Consider the following 26,440-nt stretch of genomic DNA (forward strand, 5'->3'; position numbering starts at 1 on the left):
ATTACGTGGCAGCACGACGGCGGGAGGCGGTAGAGCGGCAGCAATGGCTCCTTCTTCATCTCGCGGCGCAAGAATCCTTCACGAGACGACGGTCTGAGCGGTGAGTGACACACCATTGCTCCCTGTTTTGAGCTTGCTGGTTTCCTGGTTGTGTGCTTGCAGCCATTCGTGGCTCGCACACGGTGCTCAACAAGTCCCTAGCTCCGACACGTGCGGAAAGAGCGCACATTTTTGGCATCGCTTCTGCCAGGGAATTGCCCTGCACCAAGCTCCAAGCTGCTGTTTGAAGTCTATTTTATTCTGCAGGAAAGGCAAAGAGAGGCATGTTTGTGTGTTTGCTGCTATTCTTTAGTCATTTTTCAGTTCTGTTTTCTTCATTTTTTGCACATTTTAGTTCTGTGTGTTAGCTGTTAGTGCGCGCGCGCATGTAGACAGAGGGTAGAAGAGCTGCTGTGCACTGTGCTGCTGGCGCCGCGATGGCAAGTGGCCAGCCCCAGGTGCACATGAGCTAAAACATTATCCTCAAGATTTTTTAAATAAAATCAACCCAACTCGCGTGGAAAGAAATTTGACCTCGGTCTCGGTCTCAGTCTCGATCTTTTGATATATATATATATATAGGAGAGTGAGCCTCCATAGCTTTCTCTCAAGTGAAAGCTTAAGGGGAGTGAAGCTCTATATGTAGTCTACTCCCCAAGGAGTGGAGTGGGCATGTGGGACAAAGCCTTCACCTTTCCCCCCACAGGCACCCTCCTTGGACTTTCGAATTTAAGCCTCACACCTAGGCACAAATAGAGTGTTCTGAGGGCCACGGGAGCTCCGAATAGGCGAACACTCTGCTGTAAAGCACGCTAGAACCCCTTGAACGATACGCTTGTGTCTTGAGCTATCACACGCCTTAGTCCAGTTTCGACCATAAGTAAGGGAGTAAAAATGGGTTGAAAACAAGACAAAAACAAATAAAAACGGGGTGCGAAACACCTGAGAAACCACTTGTGTGGACTTCAAGGGTAGTTACCAACACCCGTAGGATACCCACGTCACATGCATCTATGCTATGGTTGGGTGTTAGAGTCTGAGCAACTAGAAAGCATTTCAGTTTACGTAGGCTCACACCATCCCTCCACGTTAGCATCTTAGTCTTCAGTTGGAACCCAAGGAAGTGCAACCCAAGACCCACGAATAGCGGCTAGTGACTCGTCCTCTAACTCTGAAGTCATGGAAGGGCATCTTACCCAGAACTTTGAGGAAGCAAGCCAAAACATGCCAGTTTGGGCCCCACAACCCGAATCTAGCATGTTTAGTCGTCTAATAGAGACTTTTGGTAGAGCTACGCACTCTAAACCTGCGACAAGTGAAGTAAACGAAGGAGGTGGGGAAGTAGATTCGCCATTCACATCTCATGTAGACCCTGCCCTCCCAAAGAGTGTCCATGTGGATATTCTACCCACTTCATTTAATGAAGGCCCTACTGAGCTACCACCTTCTGATGCTCATCCTAAAGTAGAGGCCCCTAGAAGTCAAACCACAAGAAGTGACATTGCGTCCACTTCGAGAGAACCTTTTGGCATGCCAAGTTTGGATGGGATATTTCTCAATGAAAATTGGGAATATGACCTACACACGGAGACTCTGACTGACCTACACACGGAGACTCTGACTGACCTATACACGGGTTACACATACCATGGTAGGTTGGTTAGAAGTCATACGATCTACATCTAGTGCCACCAATCTAGATGAGCAACAACAAATGATATGTGAAGTTATCCATAGAATTATCCAATTCGAGAGGCAGAATAGGGGAGTGAACCTAGTTTCAACTGGCCCTATGAGATTTTTGGATGCGGTCAAGGCTAAACAACCAACCCTATCGTAATTGGAGACTCCCTCGGTGAGTCCCGTAGATCCTTCATATGTTGTTTCAACTGGAGTCTCAATGCAAGTTGAGCCCACGAGCAGTAACTTTAGCTTTCCAACTTTGGCTCAACTTTCTATTAGGGAATCCACAATGCCTACTCCGATGATGAGCATGATGAAAAGTGCACCCGTTTTACCACTGTAGTTAGTGCAACACCGCTACCTAGTGGTACAGTACCTACAACACTGCGTACCAGTGCATATCGACCATATGTACATATCGCTACTCATGCTCATGTAGCTCCTACACCTCCTATTATGCCAATGGCATATGCTCCACGAATGCCTTATCAGAACCCTTATCCAAGAAGAGCTATGCCTAGTCACATATCATATCCTACGTCAGCTGCATACATACCAAGACCAATGCCAACTCCTGTCAACCAGGCCATCCCCCAAAAGTGCCTCCACTAGCTATGCCTGCTCACTTAGGTGATCTAGCAGCGTTTGCTCAAACGATCTGACGATCTATTGCAGAAAACATGCGTGGCATACCTGAGAGAGAGCCTAGAAGCAAGGCGGTACAACTTGCCAAGCTCACTCAGAACTTCAGTGGTAAATAACAAAGATGTTAGGAAGCACATTGAAGTTTTTGAACACGTGTGTGATTCCTTGGAAGAGCACAACGAGCTACATAAGTGTAAAACCTTAGGCTTAACCGTGAGTGGAAAAGCTGGAGATTAGTATCGAACTTTAAGGGTTGACGAGTGTACTCACTATCCCAATCTCAAGAGATTGTTCTTGAAAGAATACATACGTGGGTGTGCTTTGGGGTGTAGCATCTCAACTCCAAAAAGCTGAACGCGAGGAAGGAGAGTCAGTGAGAGACTTTATTAGTCGACTAAAGCATCTAAATTCTCGCTGTACTCTCGATGAGCGCTTCAATAACAACCAACTTCTTGATAGATTCATCCGAGGATTGCGCCACGAGGACATATACAATGACCTAGTCATTAGAGGTCTTATGACGTGGGAAGCAGTCATTGCCAATGCAATCCAGTTATTAGAAGACAACTTGATGATTTGCAGGTAAAAAGGTGTCTTCCGAGACAAAGTCTGTTAGTTCGCAAGTATCTGGGCACGAGCCAATGACTGTAAAACCTATTGCCAAGGAGCCCAAGATATCCGAAATGTCTATAGAGCTGACCTTACTAAGGCTCTCCAAGAATACCTTAGGGATAATCGAGCTCCTCAAAATAGCCATATGTACCCGAGAAGAGAGCAACAATGGTGCTCGGTTTGCTTAGGGCCACATAGCACGAGTGAATGTCCCACATTCAGAGTTAAATTCAATGGGACTTGCAATACATGTGGTAAGTATGGCTATCAATCTAAGGATTGCCTAGTACTTAAGTGTATGTTAGCAAATCAGGCACCACTAGCCTGGTTAAACACACCTCAAGTACCCGCATTGATGCCTGCACCACTTGTCGAGCAACAACACATAGTTCCAAGGAACCCAAATTTAGTCTAGTCTGTGCCGTTACCACCGCCAGTGCTAGGACCACAACCTCCGCATCCGAGGGTTACTCCTATAAACCAGATGGGTTGTGAGTCACATAGTGCGTGTGGGGATTATGAAGAGGATATAGACCCCACTGTTCCATATGGGATTGATACGTTTGAAATGACTCCCCAGTATTACATGGAGGATCATTTCGGGCTAGTCAAGCATGTATATCAAGCAGCTGCTCTCCACAAGAAGACCTTTGCCAAGAGACCACCTCTTCGATGCTACGATTGTGATGGACCACATTGTGTAGCGGAATGCCCTAATAGGCTACAGAAGATCGCTACTCAAATGTAACCAAATCAAGGAAGCACGTCGGGAATGCTGGTACTTACATGTAATCATTGTGGCATAGATCATTTGATTGCTCAATGTCCACATAATCCAAGTGCACCCAAGATTACGCCATTGAATTTGGTTGAGGTCACCAATGAGGCACTAGGAACCACACGTGTTGTACCTGCAGATGTAGTTGCTTCAAAATCAAAACTACATTCTTGAAGAGAGGGATACTGCATCAATTGCTCGCGAGCAAAGAAAAAGAAAACGCGACGGAAGAGATCGCTTAATGCCACAAGCTCCAAACCAGTTCAAAGACTAATATAGGGACAGGAGATGACCTTGTGTATATGAATGATCCTGAAGATGATTCTAATTTAATAGAAACCATGGAGACCAAAACCACTACATTAGGGGAGGAACCCACTCAGGAGCGCAACGAAGGAGATTCAAGCAAAGACATAAATCGGGGGAAACAAAAGGAAACTCCTCCTGCCCCCCCACAACCAAGTCAACTAATGCCCTCTCAGCTACCCAAGCTGACTGAGACTCATAGACAAGCCACGTGGGCCAAAAACCCTCAAGAAAAAGATTGGGACTTACCCAAACCCAGTAGAGGAGATTGAACGAGTGCAACACTTTAAAGGGGTTTGATGGAAGAAACACAAAGAGAACTGGAGCCAGAATCTAGAAGAAAAATCAAGATCCCAGACACAGTGTTTCCTACACAAGTTCAGCCTCACAGGAGCCATAAACCGTTAGCTGCACCTAGTATCAATCAGGAAGAAAGTGAGGATAGGACATCAGGAAGTGGGTAGACACCCTTCTTGCTTGAAAGAATGTTTAGTGAGGGAATGCCTGACCCCATCAAAGAGGAAGTGATTCCATCTTCACCAGTCCCTAGTCAAGGGCCGATATCTCAAAAAGTACCATTGAATGTGTCCAAACTAATGGATTTCATGTCCTCTGAAATCAGAACCACGATCATATCCACGTTATACGGAGATCCTGAGCTATTCTTAGCTCTTCGGGCATTTCTCAATGGAGAACTGAAGGTGGGGTTACCACAATTTGCAAATATGAATAGACCCAACACACTTCAAGATGTGGAGGAACATTTGGATCTATAGCCCAACCTAGATAAAGACTCGGTCGTTGAAATACCTGTTAACAAGTTGGGACAGTACTTTGAAGGTGACGAATCTAATGCAACCCTCCCTACTACCAAGGGATTAACTCTAAAGGGAATCCTTGATGGTGGTGCTCGAGTGAGCATTGTGACTAAAAACTACTGGGAATCTATGGGAAGACCTCACCTAGAAGTCACAAACATAGTGGTTAAGATGGCAAACGGAACTATAGCTAAACCTATTGGAATGCTAAGGGACCTTAAGATCAAGGTTCTGGGATACAAGGTAAGACATACCTTCATTGTAATGGATTTCTCTAAGCATCCTATGTCATATCAAATGATCTTAGGATGTCCTTTCATGAGGGAAGCACAAATGGTGCATGACTGGTCGAAAAACCATGTCTACTTATAATTCCAAGACTCTATCATTCGAGTTGATCTTGAGAATGGTCGCGTGCATCCTTTAGGAAGCAAGGTTATCATTGATAATTGATCGGATACCACTATTCACTCAAAGTATTGCTATACATGCAAAAAAGAGAGCGATGATGGGGAAGATTCTCCTTATATGGATGTCCTATCGGGCATGACTGAGTCAGATAATAATGTAGATTGGGTACACCTAGCGGCAACCATAGACACATGGGAAAATAGAGGCACAAGTTGGGTAACACCTGAGGGGCAAGATATGCCACCATTAGTGCCAGTAAACATGATAGGTGTTATGCACTTGACTTCTGATGGTGGCAAGAAAGTGGCAAACTCCCTTGACACTGAAAGTAGCGAAGACTCTGACCAATGCGACTCCGAGTCTGAATCTCAAGAATAAACTGACTCTGAGCCTGATAGGGGGTATGAATTGAATAGCCACGTGCTCAAGGCCTAGGACAGTAACCTCTTGCAGTTTATCCGAGAGTGAGGGGGCACCAGTGAAGATCGATCAAGTGAGTCTGAATCTGATATAAACAAAAATAAAAAACTAGGTAAGAAGAAGACGAAACATAAGCGACAATGCTATCGAGCTAATGTACGAGCTAGAATAAACAAAGAGAGATCCACTGCAAAATGGCTTAGTTATGTAGAAGCATATGACGCTCATCGTCGGAAGTTAGTGGTGGATAATTGGGGAGAATACCTCCAAAGTGTCGTGGTGTAGTCCGCAACCTCATGACATCGCCCAATTAGAAATCAAAGAGAAGCCGAAACTAAGTCGTACTGCGAGAAGGCATCAAAACCGAGAGTTAGCTCAGCAAAAGGAAGCAGAATGTAAAGAAAAAAGCATGGCACAACAAGAACCGGTAGACTTACACCCCGCACCCGAGCATTTCAAATCTTTTACCATGGGGGAACGTAAAGTCGTCTACACAAAAGCCCAACGAACGCCTACCAAATGGGAGTAGCGGTAGATAGAACTAGCAGATCCAGGTGAGGAGTCTAAACCAGTTTTTATTGCTCAAGACCTCACCAAGACGGAAGAAGCTACACTTAAGATGCTTCTTAAAGAATTCAAGGATATATTTGCTTGGACATACCATGATATGAAGGGTGTTCCACCCAATGTGGTGCAACACACAATTCTAATGATTAGCACTGCTAAACCAGTCCAGCAATACGTCCCTACAATGAATCCTAAGTATACAAAGACTGTACAAGAGGAAATTGAAAAGCTTATAAAATGTGGATTCATATACCCTATTGAGCACTCAGAATGGGTTTCTCTGATAGTCATTGTACCAAAGAAGAATGGAAAACTCAGAGTGTGCGTTGATCTCAAAAAGGTTAATGCAGCCACTAGAAGAGATCATTACCCCTTGCCGTATTCGGAACATGTGCTTGAAAGAGTTGCAGGCAAGGAGGCTTATAGCTTTTTAGACGGGTACTCTAGTTATAATCAGATCACAATTGCAGTAGAGGACCAAGCTAAAACAGCTTTTATAAAACAGAGTTTGGAGTGTTTGCCTTTCCCGTCATGGCCTTTGGCTTAACCAATGCACCTGCAACATTCCAACGATTGATAAAACACAGCCTTTAAAGGGACTTTTGTGAAGCCTTCTTAGATGATCTTTGTGTTCATTCCTCTTGGGACGAGCACTTGATGTGTTTACGAAAAGTATTTGAAAGGTGTAGATTATATCACATCTCATTGAATCCTTTCAAATGCCAATTCTGGGTTAAACACGGAGTTATTCTAGGGCATATAGTGTCCAAAAATGGGATTTCCACCGACGAAAGTAAAATCAAGGTCATTCTGGAATTGCCCCCACCCACCAACTATAAGGGAGTCCAACGCTTTATGGGCCATGTTGGTTATTATCGAAGGTTTATTTTATTCTTCGCTCAGATAGCTCGACCATTGTACAAGCTTCTCATCGAGTTTATTTGGACCGAAGATTGTGACCGTGCATATGAGTTATTAAAGAAGGCCCTCGCGAGTGCTCCAATCTTGCAAATGCCTACTTGGGATTTAATCTTCCATGTGCATATTGATGCATCAAACTTTGCTATTGGGTGTGTTCGCCAGTTGAACGATGCTGAAATGAACTACACCACTACTGAGCAAGAAGGGTTGGCAATGATATATGCAGTAAAGAAATTTCGTTATAACCTTCTTGCCACCGAGTTTGTTTTCTATGTGGATCATCAAGCATTGTTGTATCTGGTGAACAAACCATGCTCCACAGGAAGAATCACACGATGGTTGTTGATTCTTCTTGAGTTTGATTTCACTGTTGTTGTGAGACCTGGCAAAAAACATGTCATGGCTGATCATTTGTCTCCCATACCTAATGGTGAAGTTCCTACGGGAGTTGATGATGACTTACTTGACACTTCCTTGTTCATGGTGCCTGAATGGAGTGAGAAGATTGTTTACTTCTTGGTTAATGGTTTTCCACCCAAAGAGCTTCGTAAAAATCTAGCTCGAAAAAGCTAATCAAGGAATGTGAACCCTATTGCCTAATGGCCGGGACTCTTTATAAAAGAGGAAAGGATGGCGTTGTGCTCGAGAGGATGAGTATCTATATATTTTGCAAGAGGCACATATGGGCATAGCCAGTGGTCACTTTTCAGGAGACTTAACTGCGCGAAAGATATTGCAATCAGGGTATTGGTGGCCCACTATGTTCCAAGATGCATCACTTTTTGTGAAGGGTTGTGATGAATGCCAACGCTTCAAGAAACCCCAGCGGAAAGATCAGATGCCCCTACATCCAATTAAAGTAAACCAACCGTTTGAAAAGTGAGGTTTAGACTTTGTAGGTCCAATTAGCCCAGTGGCCCGTAATACACAATCTCGCTATATTATTGTGGCCCCACTGACTATGTGACCAAATGGGCTGAAGCGAAAGCGACACATAAGGCAGATGCGAGGACAACAACCAAGTTCCTCTTTGAAAATATAATCACATGCTTCGGTTGTCCTTTTGAACTTGAGCAACAATGGTAGCATTTTATAAATGAAGTGATTAAGGAGCTCACAACAAATGAAGTGATTAAGGAGCTCACAACAAATTTCATGATATCTCATTATAAATCTACTCCTTATTATCTACAAGCAAATGGCCAAGCCGAGAGTACCAACAAGACCTTAATCTCTATTTTGACAAAGACAGTTGAGGCTCATCGCACGGATTGGGATCTAAAGCTTACGTCAGCTTTATGGGCCTATCGTACTGCGTACAAAGTGGCTATTATTTGCACACCGTTCTAGATGGTATATGACCAAGAAGCAATCATGCTGTGGGAATTTGTCATTCCTAGTCTTCATGTTGCTACTCAAGAGGGCTGGGATGGTAATCCCTTAGTAGAGCGTTTGTATATCCTTGAGCAGTTAGATGAAGAAAGACAATTGACGGTATACAATGCCCTTGTAGAGAAGGATAGAAGGAAGAAATGGTTTGATCGCCACCTGAAAAACAAGGACATCAAAGTTGGGGATAAAGTCCTGATGTAGGGAGTGTGTAACGAAAAGAAGAAGCTAAAATATGCTCATAAGGGACCGTATAGAGTATGTGAAATTACCCCGCAAGGTACCATCCGAGTGGAGACTCTCGACGGAGTTGAAACCGTTGGATTCCTCAATGGGAGTAAATTCAAAAGATACTATGACCCCCTAAGCCAAGAGAAATTACATGCAATCCATCAGAAGAAGGCAGCTAAAGAACAGGCTGAGCTTAAGAAGATACAAGCGAGAGTTGAAACTAAAGAACATCAGCAGCGTGTTAGGCGCCAACAACAAGAGGCCAACTTGGGGATTACGCAAGCATTTTTCGAGTAGGCAGAGGAGGATTCACTAGAATCTGACCCGCCTCTACGATACCCAATTGAGCTACAGAGTCCTTACGGGAAGGTGCTATATAATGCATTATTGGGGATACGGGAGCTCAAGACAATTTGTTGTCATATGGAGTGTGTCAACTTGGAAAACCACCCTTATCCAAGAGTACCATCCAAGTTAAGGGTATCAATAAGAAGAAAACCATTGTCTCGGGAATTCTGCACACTCCTGTTGCCTATGACAAGGGGACTGTGGTTCAAAGCTTTTTGGTTATGCTACCTACTAGTACCATGGAGGAAACAATAAACTTAGGGCGCGAATGGATGTTAGCCACTAAGTGCAATATTGATTGGGCAACCAGGCGAGTTACAACGCAAGAACTTGCTCTCAGCCTGACCACTCAGGGTGCCGCACCTAAGCCATCAACTCTAGACAAAACGCTAGATAAGGAAAAATCACAGTCAAGTGGCTACACCATCTTTGATTGTTTGCCACCCCTCTAATGCTTCAATGCCAAGAGTGGAGACAGGCAGTGTGGTCCCCAAGGCTCCACTTACCTTACCGAAAAGTACATACAAATGGGTCCCAAAAGCTTCGTTTTAATGGCTACCTCTACTGCTCAATCTCGTTCAGACAAGAAGCCTCGTAGTAGGAAGGCAGCTACTTGCCCTAGAAAAGGCAAGGTAACAACACGTTGGATTCCTAAAATATTATTAGCATCCCAAGGATACTACGAAGGGAATGACCAGATTTGGGTCCCAAGGGTACTACGAAGGGAATGACCAGATTTGGGTCCCTAAACATAAGCTGAATTCCTCTACATCGCCTGTAAAATCTTGTAAGCCAAATGTTGCCACCCCAAACAACAATTCAAGACCGTGGTAAGGGAAAGGTAACGGAGTACTCCACACCACTTCTTCTAGAGCTAGTTTGGATTCCCAAACAATATCGATCGATACCACCTAGCTCAGGAAGGGGGGAGTCACAGGAAGCTTCTAGCTCCTCATGCCATTCACACGTTGATATAGAAGTTTCTACACGCTCTACACCTACCCTTGTCAATACCCACCAAGAAACCAATGAGTCTACGTCTCCCCTTGTAAATGTATCGTCAGAATCCATATCCTCCGTTCGTTCATGGGAGCATACACTACCATCTCTGCAACTTGATGTGGCTACCACAAGGGTCATAAAAAGCTATCTACCCACATCACCACCTATAACCCACTAGACAAATTGGTTCCAAGAAGGGGCTACAACATCATTGCAAAAAAAATGATCTACCCAAGGAAGGGGGGAGCATGTACTCACATTCGACATTCTATGCCTTCCTCCCTAACCTTCTCCCTTGACTATGTAACTCCCAAATTCAAGGGAATGTATATATATAGCTTCATACACAAAAAGAAAAAAAATAGTAAAAAGAGCAAGAGCACGTTAAGAGGAGAGTTATCCGCACACAATTAGAAACAAGATTGACCTATCTTCACATGAACCTACTGATGCTATATCTGTGTTTGCAGATATGGCAAATCCACGAGCATCACACACTTCATCCACTCCCACCTTTGGTGAGAGGTATCATCTGTACCTTTCTCAGATATTTCACATGTGTTATCCTGTAATTAAAAACCGAATTGGGTCATATAGATGTACTAGTGCTAGCGAGGGAAATGTTGAGGAATTAGAATGGCTAATTTGCCTATTATCCAAACCCCACAAACCACCCTAGTGTGTCAGGAAGGCATGACAAGACAATGTTTGAATCTCACAAGAAAATTGTATTGTAATACAAACCCCTATTTTTCACCTTAAGCGTCACTTCAAGGATCCGTGCTCTTTTCTCTTCCTCATGCTCACCACAAAGCCATAAAGATATTGAAGCCTTTGAATAACCAACACTGGCCAAAGTTTGGTTTTTTTTTTTGGGACCAATAGCAAGTATATACATTAATTGGAGAAAGCCAAATACGCCAGTAAAGCGCTTACATTAGGGAATTTCTCAATCCATTCCTCTACTTTTCACACTTCATTTAAAAGATTACAAAGCAAAGCCCACATCTCTATTGGAATTAGGGTTGCAGGAAAGCACACAAAGCTTGGAGAAGAAGAAGCAAAAATGCACACAACACAAAGTGTATTAGATTGTGTCAATGTACAAAGATGAGTTAGCCCTAGAAGGATGGGCGTATATACAAGCCGGGGGAAAAAACCTCCTAAAGAGGGAAAAAGTGCCCCGGCGGTCCTAAGTGTGTGACATCAAAGTGATCTCCAGCATCATGAAGACTCAACTTCAAACCTGTCTCCATTGGAGTAGCAATAGGCTTGCAGTCTTCAAGGCCAAATCTCCGGAACAATGTCTCAATATACTTTGTCTGACACAAAGCAATACCTCCATCACACTGCTTAAATTGTATCCCCAAATAATGATGCAAATGCCCCAAATCTGACATCTCAAAAGAGGCATTCAAATCAGCCTTAAAATCAGCAATATGACTCTCATTTGGTCCTGTGAGCAGCATGTCATCGACATAGAGAGCAATGATTAGATGTACACCATCCACACGTTTAACATACAAAGTGCTTTCTGTTGGACTATTCTGAAACCCATGTGCAGTCAAATATGCATGTATTTTTTCATACCAAGCTCGTGGAGCTTGCTTTAAACCATATAAAGCCTTTTTTAACCTGCACACTTTGTTTTCCTGCCCTCTTTGAACAAAACCACGAGGCTGCAATACATACACCTCCTCATGCAAATCTCCATTTAAGAACGCAGTCTTTATGTCCAGCTGATGTACATTCCAACCATTATGAGCTGCCAATGCACAAATGCTACGAATGGTAGTCATACGACAAGTGGGAGCAAAGGTCTCATCAAAATCAATGCCCTTTTCTTGAGCATAACCCTTTGCAACAAGTCTAGCCTTATAGCGATCAACACTGCCATCTGGCTTTCGTTTCAACTTAAAAACCCACTTACATCCAATGGCCTTTTTACCGATAGGCAAATCACACAAAGACCATGTACCATTCTTCATTATAGCATCATATTCACTTTGCATTGCAGCCAACCAATTTTCTGAATTTTGTGCCTCATCAAATGAAAGAGGTTCTTCCTCTTCACACATACTAGACACAGCCAAAGCATAACAATCTGATGCATAAGAGGCATGCTGAAAACCTGAACGAGTACGACTAGGCATAGGTGCATCAATCTTACTATCACGCAAGGTTTGCACCAGCCATTTAGGCATACCTCTAGCCTGCTCATTTTCAGCCCTATCCTCATGAATTACATCCTGTAAATCTGCATCAGAAATAGGCTGATCTATGATGTCGTTTGAAATCTGCATAGGCTGAATATTTGCCTCATTAGGACTTACATTTGAATTCCCACCTGTAAACAGAGGCAACAATGTATCAAATACATCCCGTGAGCTCACACCTGTCTCTTTGGTACATGATAACAAAGGCTGCACAGCATCTTCTACAAAAACAACATCTCGACTAATCAAGATACGCTTTGACTGTGGATGATACAATCTGTAACCTTTGCTTTCAGCACTGTAACCAACAAAAATGCATTTGACAGCCTTATCATCCAATTTTCTACGTTGTTGCACAGGCACTAAAGCATAGGCCAAGCAACCAAAGACACGCAAGTGACCAATAGAAGGCTTCCTGCCATGCCAAGCTTCATATGGAGTAATAGACTGCAAGGCCTTAGTGGGACACCTGTTGAGTACATATGCAGCACACATGACAGCCTCAAGCCAAAACGCATGTGGCAAAGCTTGGCTCTTGACCATACATCGTGCCATCTCCATAAGTGACCTGTTTTTCCTCTCAGCAACACCATTTTGCTGAGGGGTATATGGCACTGTACATTGGTGTTTTATCCCACGACTAGCCAGAAATGCATCAAACTCTTTAGACATGTACTCCCCCCCTCGATCAGTACGGAGGGTGCCCACAGTACAATTGGATACATTTTCAACCATAAGAAAAAACTGTTTGAAGCACAATAACACTTCGGACTTTGCCTTCAGTGGATATACCCATGCATGCCTTGAGTAATCATCAATGAAAGTCACGAAGTACAAGTGTTTACCAAATGACGGAGTTTGCATAGGCCCACATACATCACTATGTACAAGCTGCAATTTGCGAGTGGCCCGCACAGAACCATCCTTTGGAAACGCAGAACGCTGCATTTTGCCCAAAATACAGCCTTCACAAACATGTTTCAATGGTGCCTCAAGAGGGGGCAATGAAGCAACCATATCAAATTTCTGCAAACGCAGCAAACTAGCAAAGTTCAGATGACCAAAACGAGCATGCCATAGTTTTGCATCTGAAACTGCCTTTTCATCAGAAACTGCATTTGCTGAATCTTCCACACACTTGTCATAAGAATTGAGCCTATACAGCCCACGAAATAAGGTTCCAGATGCAATAATCGTATCACCAAAAGTCAAATCATGAACAGTACATCTGTCATCCACAAATTTGACTACAAATCCAAGTCTAGCAAGCGCAGAGACAGACAATAGATTCTTCTTTATCCCTGGCACATACAAAGCATCTGAAAGTGTGAAAGCGCTGCCATTTGCAGCAGTAAGCATAATTTTACCAACGCCCTTCACTGGGTAAGAAGCATTATTGGCACATGTGACAGTATTCCCATTAGGGACAGCCTCAAGAGAAGTGAACATATCACGATGCGAGGTAATGTGCTTTGTAGCACCACTGTCAAAATACCAAACATGAGAGTCAACAGAAACTGCCAAACATGCATCATGTACAGATGGGTCATACTGGCAATACACGCTAAACGCCCATTCTGTATCCTGCACAACATTTGCAGAATCTGCATTTGTAGAAGCATCCGCTATTGTGGCTGCATTTGACTCTTTCTTCTTTGCCTCTTTAGCCTTTAGCTTAGGGCAATTCTTAATGACATGATCATTTGCCTTACAATAGTTGCACCTGGTCTTTTTCTTGCCTTTATCAAGAGCCTTCTCAGACTTATTGTTACTACCTGTGGAAGGAGAAGAAGTTGCAGACCTACTAATAGGAGAAGAAACAGTGGAAGGGGCTGCCTTACCACTTCTTCTCTGCTCTGCTGGGCAGCAATAAATGCTTGATCAACTGCACGCTGCCTGGCCCTGTTTTGCCTGGACTACGCTTCTTGCAAGAGCTTGTTGACTAAAGTATCATACTTGACAGCATCAGGTCTGTCCTCATTAAGAAGTCTCCATGTGGAAGCAAAAGTCTGATATGTCTCAGGTAAAGCATCAAGAACAGTCTGCACAAGAGAATGATCAGGAATAATCTCACTTGCAGAAATCAACTGTTCTTTGAGATCTTTAATCTCAGCAAGAAAAACATTAATGTCATCATCTTCTTGCATAATCTTCAATTCTAGCTCTTTACGCAGGTAAGCGATTTTTGCCTAGTTACGACCTGCATACAAACCAGCTAGAATATCCCAAGCCTGTTTTGCTGTTTTAGCTGAACGAATATGTGGGGTGATGTTACGTTTGACAGAAAGTGCAATCAAGGCATGAGCCTGCGCATCTTTACCATCCCAACGAGCTTGTTCAGCAGTGGGTAAAACAGCACCAACAGTAGAGCTGCTAGAACCTGCAACATCCTCAACAGATCCTACATCCACAGAACCTGGACGTACATCCATACCCTGCACAATGTTCCACACTCCTTTTGCAACCAAAACATGCTGCATCATGTATGCCCAAAGTGGGTAGTTGTTGCTGTCTCCATCCAGTTTGTCTTCAGCAGACAACATGCGAAATACATCATTGCTGTTATCAGCCATAGCCACTGACTGAAACTGATGCAAAAGCTGCCTGTAATGAAGCAAAGACTGAATAGAAAACAACTCGTGCTATGTAGCACGGTCCACAATAGAGTACGTATGCCTGTTTTGCAGAAAACTGCACTGTCGAAATTTCTGCAGAAAATGACGAAAACACCTGTGCAGAACTTGAAATGCAAAAACGGAGCCCGAAACGACCTCAGATGCAAATTCTGAGAACGCCAAGTCCTACGGGCTTATTTGCAGAGTATAGGGACCTTCAACAACAAGCGCTCGTGAAAACTCACCTCAATCGGAGAACGTGAGTCGGAGGGTGCTGACGGTGTAGCCCTGGGAGCCGATGCCTGCTCTGATACCAATTGTTGGAATTAGGGTTGCAGGAAAGCACACAAAGCTTGGAGAAGAAGAAGCAAAAATGCACACAACACAAAGTGTATTAGATTGTGTCAATGTACAAAGATGAGTTAGCCCTAGAAGGATGGGCGTATATACAAGCCGGGGGAAAAAACCTCCTAAAGAGGGAAAAAGTGCCCCGGCGGTCCTAAGTGTGTTCACACACATCACTGCCTATATATATATGGCAACAATCTCTCATCTTCCAACAAAAAGCTAGACTGCTCCCATGAAATTTGGAACCCCAACATAATGCAGGCCTCCATCATGGCCTAAGGATATAGTGGTGTTATGATGCTAGTAAAGATATAGTGGTGTTATGATGCTAGTAAAGATATAGTGGTTTAAAGATTGGACGATTATGTACGAGGGAGTAAACTCAGGATATAGTGGTGTTATGATGCTAGTAAAGAATGATCTCAATCCCAGTATCATAGCTAACCATCCCAATGGTAGAAATTTTTGTAAAGGGGGAAAGAATATGGCTCATTAATGTTTATGGGGCTCACAATTATAAGCTCAGGTGTGATACGCAAAGTTTGGTTTAAGTGTTGCTTGCATTTTCCTAGAAGTTAAGCCATGCTTAGACATTTTGTGCAAGCTCTTAAAGGATTAGCCTTCCAAGATAACTAATTATTTGTTGTCATAGCCTACCTACCTCAAACACTTAGATGTGTTCTCTTTCATGTACTTCCTCGACATTAAAATTTGTGATGCCTATAAGTAAGCATCCATGGCAAAGATATGATTAATACATAAAACCATTTCCCCCAAAAAAAACCATATGTGCCACAAAATTAGTCTATTACATGAATCCTTGACCCAAGCACACCCATCAATTTACTTTCCCATTCACACTAAGAAAGACTCCATACGATCTCAACTCTACTCCCTAGCCCCCTTAGCCTTCATGTTCATTCATAATTTTAGAAAGAGAGAAAGAGATTTATTAATTCTTGAGTTTTGTAAACTTGCATCTATATCTAGATCAAGGCATACTAGTAGGATATGATTCTTATTTGATCTTGTACACACATGCATAAATGAACATACTCATTGAGTGTGTGAAATAAACTTTGGATTGCTCAATGGGGATAAGTTAAAGGCTTTCAATGTAACAACTTGTTATATTTAAAAAATATAAGTATAGCACAAATTGTGAAGTACTCCAATCAATTTGGAGTCTAGACATGTGCTTGCTTGCATCCTTCCAAAATATAAATGATTAATGTGTTCATGGAGCAGATGTGTCATGGATAGTAGTTGTTGAAATGGATGTGTCGTACCAAATAGGCTTAGTATAAATAACTATTTTTATTACATACATAAGATAGGGAGTTTTTTAATGATGAGGCATTATCCATCTTATTATGGTAGTATATATGCCTTCGTTAAAGTTTGTACTAATGTCTCTAATCCATGACCAAGGGTAATTCACATAAAGAAAGAAATCAATGAGCAATGAATCCATGAGGACACCAAAATATATGTTAAATGAGCAGGCTTGCAATGAGAGTCAATGTATTTTATGTTGGAGATAACATGTTTAAATTTATGAGAGTCGATGTATTTTATGTTGGAGATAACATGCATCCTAGCTAATTGGCTATCTTGCATATCAGTAGAATGCCATCCAATTATTGTTGTTGTTTTGCTGCATATAGTGACCGCCTACCTACTGAGGTCAATTTATTGGCCCTTTTTAATCTTATTTAGATTGCATAAGGTGCCATAAAATCATCCACTTGGTCAGGTTGTCAGGTAGTAAGTGATTTTCTTTTTTCTTTTTTTAAATGATTTTATGTATTAGTATGCTGTTAACCTATGGGAGCGGACATTGAGACGTATTACGTTTTACGTCATATAATTATTTTACGTATTCTGAGTCATGGGCCGGGCTTGTCGGCACCACATGTAAAGGGTGAGGGGATTGGGTGATCGCCGATGAGAGGTGCGCCTCGAATTTCATCAGGATAGGATCGGTTGGCCATGTGTGGGCATCCATGTGTGAACGGCCAGGTCACATATAAAAGTCAAATGTAACCTAAAACCTCTCATTCTCTGAGTGTTGAATACAAGGAGTGCTCTTGCTTCATCTTCTTCATCTCCTTCTCCAGCGTGTGTGTGTGTGTGTGTGTGTGTGTGTGTGTGTGTGTGTGAGAGAGAGAGAGAGAGAGAGAGAGAGAGAGTAGCGATTGAGCATTGTGTGGCGGCACGGCGGGGGCGAGGTGGTAGAGCGGCGACGACAGCTCCTTCATCACGGCGCGAGAATTCTTCACGACGGCGGTCTGAGCGGTGAGTGACACACCATTGCTCCCAAGAATTTCTAAAATAAGGTTAAACTCAATTAATGATTTACACTAACACCTTAGGCAACTTCAAAAACTAAGTAATGCTTGATAAATTCCATGTGGTCATGCATTATAGTTCATGCAATTAATTGAACAGTAAAAATGAAAGAGAGTGGGCATGGAAGAATTACACCTGTATTTTGGAGACTCCTCGATTCGATGAAAAATACCCGCAATTTTGAGATCTCCTTGATTCGATGGGAAATGCCCGCAATTTGATGTAGATATCCATGTATGAACATTGGGGTAGTCCCAGGACTATGAAAGCGAACCCACCTCAAACTTTTCAACCTGTACAATTAACTAACAAGCACTATACCTCGAGAGGCACATCAATGGAAAAAAAAAAGGACTCGTTTAAGGACACAAAACTAGAAACAACTTGAAAACAGTAACCTACCTACTGGCACCACACTAATACTGAGGATCAAGGTAAGAGGATGTTGTAAAGTTCTGGCTGTGGCCCTAAGGCTAAGCCTCTATTCGCATCATCCAAATAAATAAAATCAACCTCCTTGGTAGTGCCATGAGTCTCATCCGTCCATTCATCGTCAGATATATCTTCTTCGTCCTCCCATCCACATAGACTCGTCAAGAATGTAACAATGCGAGGATAGTCGTCCTGTGGAAAAGTAAAGACTTGGGCTATCGGGGATACGTCCTCTACGGAGTAGGGGTCAGTCATGGGTCAAATTTTTATGATGGACATGACCTCTACCCTTATCATTTCATAGGGCACTATTGCTTCGGCCCCACTGAGGTTGAGATTGTCATAGCTTATATCAGGAGGAATGTCGGGGGCTTACCCTTCACATCTCTCACCTTCACATTTCGTCTTAGTACCAATCCCAGCCCCGCCTACTAGTCACTAGACTCCAGGCTCGTGCCAAAGATGGGAGATTTGTAGACTTATGCAGGAATGCAAGCAGTGCGAATGCAAAAAGGTAGGACATTTGTAGGGGAAGTGAGGATTCAACAGGAAAAGTTGGGGTTTCCGCAGAGGAAGTTAGGATTACCGGAGATTTCTATATGTATGGAAAGCTGCAGTTAGTGTAGGAATCCTTTTTTATGGATAGCTTGCACTTCCCAGAAAGCACGGCTATGGAATGAAAGCGACGGTGATTGGATTTTCCAAAAAAAAAGAAGGGTAAGGGGTTCAGCAGAGAAATATGCGGAGCAGAACCGTTTCTAAACAGGGTGCAGGTCACAGGTGCGCGAAGACGAGCGCGTGTGTCCCCTCTGTCTTTTGAGGAGGCGTGGAGGAGGACGCCTTCACACAGATCGCTTTTGCCAAAAGTCCATTTACCTGAAAGTTAGTAGATTAAGAATGTGGTGCCTACCCTTAAGAGAGGCACGGAGAGAAAAGACCAACAACCACCCCCGTAAGCTTCTAAACTAAGCGAGAGAAGAGGAGAGAGAGAGTGTGTGTGCACCACCCCCACACACCAGAGTGTGAAAGCAAACTCGCTCTCTTTGTCTCTTACACAAATACTAGCACCCACCACAATAACTTTTGCACCAAACTTAACATCTCATCACCATTTTATACGAGCGAACCAAACTTGCTTTGATCCTCTTTTGCTTTAAAAACTCGAGTTGATCCAAACCCCACAAACTACCCTATAGCAAGTTTGGTTCTCTTTTGCTATAAAAACTGCCAAACCTACTGAGCCTTTGGACAATTCCAAAGACAATGTCGTTAAGACTCCTAAGGGTGCTGGTCTACCACCTATGGCCAACCACGTGCGAACCGCCAAACTCTTGTGTGCCAGCAACCACAAAAAGGGGGGTGATATTTTGGGGCCGAAAATTGTTCCAGAGCCTCTTCCAAAAAAACTGAGAGAAACGGCGGTGAGAGGCCGTGAGACTACCAGTGTCATGTTGCTGTCGGGGTTCCCTCAACCTCAGGTATCTAAATCCTATGGCGCAACCATATGGTGTATGCGAAGAATGGGGTATCGAGAGTCTCCTCCTTGTCTACAGGATCACGCCATGTCCACTCCCTCGGGTCCCACTGGAGGCGCGTGAGGGGCGGGCTCTCCCAAATCCTAAAAACGCCAGTCTCTCTCCTTGGCCACCTTGGCCAGAGGGGAGTCAATGTGCCACTCATGTGCATGAAATCCGATCACCCTCACCCTTTGTAAGGTGCATCCACTGAAGTTATCCAAATGATCTCTCTAATCTGCCATGGGGTCCAATCGAAAAAGTGAGCAAGGTGCAACTCTCATCCGTGCCATGAACTGCCAAGAGAACATCATGCCTAGTAAACACACCCCGTAGGGGAGGGGGGTTTTCGGGTCAAGGATAGGGGTCAGCCACTCTTGAGGAATAGCACAGCCGAAGTCGAAGCTGAGTCTCTCTCTGCCCCAGATCCTAGCCAGGTATCTCTCTGAGCCTCTGGGGGAAGCTGTCTGAATGCAAGCCAATCTCCAAGGGATCTGGCAAGTCCTATGCTCAACACTCCCTAGGATGGCCGAGCCCCAATATGTGGCCACTAGGTAAACAAATTAGGGTAACTAGATTAGGGGCTTATTGGCATATATGCTATGAGTAGTGCCACATGTAAACATGGGCTAACCAAGGGGACTTTTCTCCCTTTCATTTTTTCGGGATATGTGGTGTGAAAGGACACCATCAATATTATTGTATTTTTTCATTTTTTCGGGATATGTGGTGTGAAAGGACACCATCAATATTATTGTATTTTGATATTATGGAGTCAGACTCTTCAAATCCACTGCAATCCATTTGCGAGCATCAATCACTATCTTGCTTGATGGTGTGAAAGGACACCATCAATATTATTGTATTTTGATATTATGGAGTCAGACTCTTCAAATCCACTGCAATCCATTTGTGAGCATCAATCACTATCTTGCTTGTTGCTCTGCTGATTCTGTGTGTATTGTCTGTGGAACCCTAACCCTAATCTGTGATAGCCCTGGGCCAACAGTGGTATCAGAGCCTTGTTGCCTCCCCTTTCGCTTGCACAGTTCACGTCCGCGCGACTGTTCCACTCAGCATCGCTGTTGTGCGCAGCTTCGGTCCGGCGCACTGTCCGTTCCGTCCCCAACCTTCGCGCCTCCTGGCCGCCCCCTTCGCTGGTGCACCTCGGCTACTACTGCTTGTTTCTGCCTCCAGGAGCGGCGGAACTAGTACCGCCCTGCCCGTTGGTGACACTACATCCACGGTGGATGCACTTCAGTGGAGCTCAGCCACCTTTGTGCCTTCCGCGGCACTTCATGAATTTTCGGGTTTTTGGGGAGCCCTTCCGTCTGGCAAATACACCGTGCGGCGAGACCTCCGTCACCGTCTAGTTTGACGCCCGTCACACCACGTTTATCGGCGGCCATCTTCCCCACCTGCCCAGTTTGCTATCTGTCGACTGTCCAGTTTGCCCAGTTTGCTATCTGTCGACTGTCCAGTTTGGCGAGACCTCCGTCTTGTCGTGTCGTGTAGAATTCACTTGCCTCTTCTCCTTGTCGTGTAGACCAGCTGCTTGCCCGGCGACCGCCCAATGCCATTCCGTCCAATGGCTCTCTTCTGGCGACTGGCTTGTATCGCCTCGTGACTAGGCATTATGCCTGGAGTCCCTCTCAACACCTGTGCAATTCAGATCTGGTGGAGGCAATGTAGGTCGGTTCTTCATGGGGCTTTTGTGAATTACTTGCTTCATTGCAAAATTCAGGTGCAGGTAGCAGTACAGGGCAAGTTTTGGTTGTAGGGTTGAGAGAAAATTTGGAGATTTTTCAGAAATTAGTGCTCAATTGCACAATTGCAGCTACAGGACAAAGAGAAATTTGGGGCTTTCCTAAAATTAGTGCTTAATCGCACAATTATAGCTCATTAGTACACAGATTTTTGGGGCTTTCGTGATTTATGTGCAATTGACACATAAAATAGTCTATTCGTGCACAAAAATTGGGGCTTTTCACATTGCAAGCCTTGTTTGCAAATTTATGCAGTGATTGTGCAAAGATTTGCATTGCATGTGTGCATACTCTCGCTTAGATAGAGTGGCATCACTTGGAGGATAGGATCCGCGCCCACTTGGTGCACCTTCGTCCCAGGACGGATTGTGATTATTTATCGTCTAAACCCTCGCCCAAGACTCTTTGAGTGGAGTGCAATTCCACTAGTTCTACCTCACACAAAGATTGATATGACGATAGTCTCATTGAACATACAAGGTTTAGGGTGGCCTCAGTGCTTTCAGAGACGAGGCATCCTCAGAGGAGAGCTTCAAAGATGTTGGGGGACCTATAGACATTCTTTTCCTCTATGAGACTGTTAGTGCGCAGTTTTTGCCAGCAATGACATGCTCAGGAGTTATAGTTCCAGGGCTGGCACAGTGGGTTACCATTTTGATTGGAGATGATAGCATTGGCTCCCTCAATGTTTATGCAGGCAGAGCCCTCTTTTGGAGCACAGTCCGACAGGCCCTTCCCCCTAGGCTGATTTTTGGTGCATAGGTGGTGGCTTCAACATGATAGAGGCTATGATTCTAGATAGCCTCATTCAGGACCTCGAGATCTACAGTAAATATGGGCGGGATTGGACTCTATCTCAGGGTCTGCTACGTGCACTTTGGATGAGGCATAGGGGAGATTAGCGGTTTCTTGCAAGAGGCAGTCCAGAGCAGATTGGAGGGATTTCAAGAGCAGAAGAGGAGTCTGAGGAGGGGTGTGGCCTCTTTACAGCGGCTGGGAGAGAGTTGCCCAGATAGCCCGTGGATTGAGACTCGGCTTGCTGTCGCTCGCAGGGAGATTAGATCCATTGAGGAGAGGAGGATGGAGTACAGGTACCATACCCAGAGCTTCACTTTGCACTCAAGCCGATGACAGAGTCACAGGGGATTTCTTTGAGATAGTCGGCCCCCAAAGGAGGAGAGATGGTATTCACAAGTTGCGTGGCCAGGATGGAGCTATTGTTTCTGATCCCCCCCATGTGAGAGCCATTGCCAATGATTTCTTCCATTCTCTTCTCACTAGTGCCCCATTATCCCCACAGGGGATGGACACACGCAAGAGGGTCTGGCGGCACACGAGAGAGGTGGTTCCCCCTCTCTTCGGTCCTTCTTATCAACCCCATTCATTGAAGAGGCGTTGATGGCACTACCCATGGGAAAATGTGTGGGGGCGGATGGTCTCTTTCTTTCTTCGTCATTGCAACCTCATGGAAGGCAGCCTTTGAGGAGCTGCCTTCAATGAGATTATTCTCACAAGTGCCATGCTAGAGAGGCTCTCAAAGGGTTTAATACATTTGATTCCTAAGGAGGGTGGTGACAGATTGGAGATTGTGGAGACCCATCACTCTTCTAGGGATTGCCTATAAGATCTTGGCCAAGGCCATTAGCATGAGACTTTAGCCTTTCCTCCCTAACTTAATTCATGACACTCTGATTGGCTTTGTTCAGGTCAGAGCATCTTGGACAACATCTTCACCTTCTGGGAGGCGATAGCGTTAGCGAAGATGCGGCAGCAGCAGAACCTCACAGTGCTACTACTAGATTTTGAGAAAGCTTATGATAGGGTGGATTGGAGCTTTCTGGAGGACACGATGAGCCGGATGGGATTCCCTATGGAGTGGATTTGTGGGGTTTCTTGACTCTACTCAGCCTCACATAGCCAGGTTCTCACTCAGGGAGCTCGTGGTGACAGATTTTCCCTTTCTACTCAGTACAGCAGGGCTAACCTCTGGCACCTTACCTCTTCCTATTCGTTGCCGAGGCCATGAGTAGTTTTCTCTCAGACCAGGAGACCGGGCTTCAAGGGTTGTGTCTCCTCCTCCGCCCTTAGGAGGAGCTACTTGACTTAGAGTTTGTAGATGACACAGTAGCTTACCCTTTCAAGAGATGTGGGGAATCTCCAGAGATTTGCAGATGCGATCGAGATCTTTTATCGTGCATTAGGAGCACTAGTCAATTGGCACGAGTCGTGTGGCTTTTGGGTAGGCTCTGCACCCGCCCTGACTTGGCACCCAGTTGAGGCTTTCCAATGGATCCCGAGGGGCACTCCTGTTCACTATCTTGAATGCCAGGTGGGCGTTGATATTTCTCGAGTAGCAACTCGCCCCTCTTCTTCTGAGTATTTAGAAGAAACTTTTATACTGGAGTTGCATGAGACTCTCCCTTGTAGGTAGAGTGGTGGTGGGGAACAAGTTCTTCTTACCACTAAGCAATACATCACTTTGTGTTAGGCCTTCTCTGGAGCTTGTATTGGCTAGGTACAGTGGTTGATCCATAACTTCTTATGGGCAGCTAGTGATGGGAGGTTTGCCAGGGCCAAGGTGGCATGGAGAGTGATCATTCAGCCACACCGTAGAGGGGGGCTAGGCATCATTGACCTTGCTATTCAGAACCGTGCCCTGTTAGGCAAGCTGATTGTTCAAGGACTCCTCGTTGGTGGTGAGCCTTGGAAGGACTTCCTGCTGTTGGCCCGGATATGAGCCCGCACCCCGAGTCTAGGGGGCCCTTGGCCACAGAGCACCAGATGGATCTTCACAGAGATGCAGGCCCGCGATTTTAGTCTAGCTTTTGAGGACAGATTTGTGCCCAATTTACTTCGAGCTTGGGATAGCTTCGGTAGTCTGAGAGGAGCGACTTCGGCAGCCATTGGAATCCCCTTATCCGTTTACCCAGTGGCCACATGTTGTGGACCTGACCTCATGTATCATGGGGAGCGTTGAGTATAGGATCTGCCAGGTCCCTTGGAGACTGGATCGCACACAGACAGTTACCCTTGGAGGTGCAGGAGAGACTCTTGATAGGGATCCGGGGTAGAGATAGGCTCAACATCGACATCGACTCAGCTATTCCTTAGGAGTGTCTAATTCCTATCCCATACCCGACTCCCCCTCTGTGGCTAGGCATGTTTACGAGGCATGATATTCTTATGGCAGTCCATGGAGTGGATAAGGCCAGCGGTCTACTCACCTTTTCTATCAGATCTCATGGCAGATTAGAGAGATCCGAGCTCCCTTTAGAGGATTTTAGTAGCTGCACCTTACAGAGGGTGAGGGTGATTGGATCTCAGGCTCGAGAGTGGCACATAGATCCCCCACCACCTGCCAAGGTGGCTAGGGAGAGATTCTGGCAGCTATGCATATGGGAGTGGTCACACGCCTTTAGTGGGACCCGAGCAAGTGGACATGGCATGACCCCGTTGATTGGGAGGAGACTCTGACTCTGGATGCTCCCTTCTTTGCATCTACAGTGCGGTTAGGTCGTAGGATCTAGATACTAGAGATTGACGGCACCCCGGGAGCAGCAACACACTGGCAGTCACACAAGGCCTCACAATGTTTCCTCTCAGATTTTTGGAAGAGGCTTTGAGACACTGGCAGTCACACAAGGCCTCACAATGTTTCCTCTCAGATTTTTGGAAGAGGCTTTGAGACAATTTTCGGCCTAGAAAGATTACCCTCTTTCTTTGGCTGATGGCACACAGGAGCTTGGCATTTAGCAGTTGGAGGTAGGCCAATAGCTTTCTTGCCCCTAGGAGTCTTAGTGACATTGTCTTTGGGATTGCCCGAACGCTCAACAAGTTTGGCGGCGGATTCTCCGCATCTTCACTATGGACAGGGCATCGACCCGGATCATTACATGAGGCATTGTCGCTTGGGCCAGAGAGGCAGAGATGGTCATGGCTTATGAGGAAGATGGGGGAGGGCTAGCCCTTCAGGTCTTTCACCACACTGCATTTTCGCAGTACCAGTCACAGCCCCACCTACAGATCAGTGGCGACGACCAGGCTCATGCCAGAGATGGGAGATTTGCAATAGCATTGCAGCCTAGCACATATGGCAAGCTAGATGCAACGAAGGCATTAAGGGTGCCCACACTCCGTCAGTTGAGTCTATCAGTAGCATTTGGCTCGATATCATACATACCCTCCATGGCGAGTGGGGGAAGTTGCAAGGTGGATTTGATCGCATGCAGAAGCTGCGGGAAGCTTTCTTGAGGCTCTGGCGGCTTGGCCCTTTTCTCAATGATAGAGGTGGTGACCCCACTTGGCACTACAGACCACCTGTGTGGTTGTCCCCCCCCCACCCCCCCGGGCGGTTGTGTGAGATAGCCTTCTCCTCAGAGAGCGGCTAGCCAGAGGAGAAGCATCTCTTTCCCCTCGTTTGATTACTTGATTCCTGCCCTGTACATGAGGCGAGGCTGTTTTTAGCCCTTTATGGCTGTTCTTTCAGTAAACTAATAGAAGGATCTTTTTCCCGGAAAAACAAAGGATTTGCATTGCATGTGTCGACATGACACTACAAACTTTATTTGCAGCCGTGTATTTGGGGCAAAACAGTTGCGCATGCATAGGACCTTGTGGTTTCCTTGCATTGCACTCTGGTACGTTGGGTTTTCGACTGTAGGTGCTTTTTACAACATAGATGGGGGGAAGAGGTGAGGGGGGTGAGAAAGGGCGAGAAGGGGGGTTCTGCAAGATGAAGGCGGAAGGAGAGGAAGCATCAGGTGAAGGGGGAGATGCATGCACATGGAACAGAGGGCAAGCTGCAAAATTTTGACTAAAGAGCCATTCTCAAACCTTTAAAATTCTGACACCTTGTCTCTTTTTTGTTTTTCAGGTTTGTTGTGGGCAAGTTATGCGGTAGAAGTACTGTACCAGCTACAAAGAACAACATTCTCTGCTAGGTGAACTACCATACTTTCTGAAGAAGAGGTTGATATCTGGTAACTTCCAGTCTTTTTATAGAAGTATGGAGAGGGATGACAGTGCTG

General features: G+C 44.9%; 2 pseudogenes; both read left to right on the plus strand.

Annotated features, from left to right (window-relative positions):
• Window positions 1–1,044: 1,044 nt before the first annotated feature.
• Window positions 1,045–23,219, plus strand: LOC147629857 (uncharacterized; annotated as a pseudogene).
• Window positions 1,754–4,502, plus strand: LOC147629858 (uncharacterized; annotated as a pseudogene).
• Window positions 23,220–26,440: the final 3,221 nt, after the last annotated feature.

The sequence above is a fragment of the Cibotium barometz genome, chromosome 17 (genome assembly GCF_041138505.1).
Source record: "Cibotium barometz isolate CiBa-2024 chromosome 17, ASM4113850v1, whole genome shotgun sequence".
Lineage (NCBI taxonomy): Eukaryota > Viridiplantae > Streptophyta > Polypodiopsida > Cyatheales > Cibotiaceae > Cibotium > Cibotium barometz.